The 1,745-nt window shown below is 34.7% G+C and overlaps 1 long non-coding RNA gene across 1 annotated transcript; it reads right to left on the reverse strand.

Moving 5' to 3' along the window:
* Window positions 1-903: 903 nt before the first annotated feature.
* Window positions 904-1,745, reverse strand: LOC107579616 (uncharacterized). The gene is made up of 3 exons (XR_001608505.1): window positions 1,729-1,745; window positions 1,249-1,327; window positions 904-913 (listed from the first exon to the last, which is right to left on the reverse strand). It is a non-coding gene; the product is annotated as an uncharacterized lncRNA (long non-coding RNA).

The following is a 1,745-nucleotide window of genomic DNA, read 5'->3' on the forward strand; positions in this document are numbered from 1 at the left end:
CACTAAAGATTAGGGGTGTAACCATTTAATATGGTAACTACTCAGCAAAATAAATAAATAAATAAAGATGCTGCTGAGCTGCTAACGCTGTATATGCATAAACTATATAGATTCGTCTTTATTAAAGCTACCAAAGTTACTCAGCGAGCAGATGAGTTACTAGTTAATCATTTTTTGCATTGGATTTAATTTATGATTTTGTACATGAGATGCACTGGGAAACCTACAATCTGAGCACAGTTCAAGTATTTTGGTACAAGACACTATTTCGAATCACACAAATGTAATGAAGTATGAAAAATGTGTCAGAAGTGGTGCAATCTGGATTTGGTGAAAACATCAAGAAAGTCAGGAAATGAGTTTTAAGTAATAAAGGAATGTGTAATAAACTGGGCGTTACATATTATAATACATTATGAAATTCTGTAACTTATGCATTGAACTGTCACTGTCAGATCAATGCATGAGATACGTTGCATATTTTTACATATAGTATGATAAATCGGTAAGTAACTGCATGAAAACTGTATGTGAAACTGGAGGTAGTTTGTTTAACTGAACACACAGAGCAAACAATTCAGCACTACGAAAATGCAACACTGAAACAAAACACAGACGCTTACATAACCACCTAAACCTGCTCTAGAGAGGTCACACAGAAGTCAATAACAAAACTGAAAAGATACCATTTTACCAGTTATTCAATAGTGTCAATTACACAATTTCTAAATCGTTTTATTGCAATTCCATGCCAGTTGCATGCCATGATGGTACATGCCGTTATTTTAAATCAATTTCTTCCAGAGATAATTTAACCAAAAAATGAAATCGTTTACTCCTCATTTAGTTAATCTCGAAACACAAATTAAGAAATCAATGAATCCTGAGAGATTTCTGTCCCTCCTTTGAAAGTCTAAGAACCCAAAATTGGTAATGAGAGTGAGTAAAAGATGAATTCTCATTTTGGGTGAACTGGCCCTTTAATAATAGTGAAAACTAAACAAAGGAGTGCCAATAATGGAACTCTTTTGGTTTTAATCATCAGATTTCACTGGTATCGGTAACACTTCGGTATTGTGACAACCCTAGCTTGTTCACTTCTAAAGTATCTACATATGTTAAGCAACAAAGTCTGTAAACCGACTACAAACAACAGGACTTTGCACTGAGATGTTATGTTTTTTAGAGATTAGTGATTCCGAGAGAAATATTCTGAGCTTGAACAACGGTAACAGAGTTTTACTCCACAGATACAATCATACCTTGCTAGTGGAGGCCTTGTATGTCGTCTTCAGCTTCTGGGACAGCTGACTTGTGCTGTGACTAGCTGTGCACAAGAAATGATCCGATTATGAGTGAAACATATGAAAAAGTTCAATTATACATTTCATAGTTAGGTTTAAAGTTTTCAATTTTTTTCCACACCAGACCAGATTAGAAATCAATTTTTATGGAGCACTGTCAAGCTGAAACAAAAAGGGCCCCATTCTACTGTAAATGTTTGTCTAAGGAGATTATTTGGCGATATGATTTTATGCTCCTGTTTGTAATGGGTGTAGCCAAAACCCTTAATTAGAAGAAGGTGTCCACAAACAGCTTCAAATATCATCATGTCATGTGAGGACACAACGTTATAAAATGATTCTCTCCAAATCATCAAAAGACAACGTCCTTATTTATTCAAAAGCTTGTTCAATGGTCTAAATGTCAGTTTTGTTTTGCATGTACCTTTTGTTTTCAGGGCT

This window comes from Sinocyclocheilus grahami, unplaced genomic scaffold, assembly GCF_001515645.1.
Source record: "Sinocyclocheilus grahami isolate Dianchi unplaced genomic scaffold, SAMN03320097.WGS_v1.1 scaffold18592.1, whole genome shotgun sequence".
In the NCBI taxonomy this organism is placed as follows: Eukaryota; Metazoa; Chordata; class Actinopteri; order Cypriniformes; family Cyprinidae; genus Sinocyclocheilus; species Sinocyclocheilus grahami.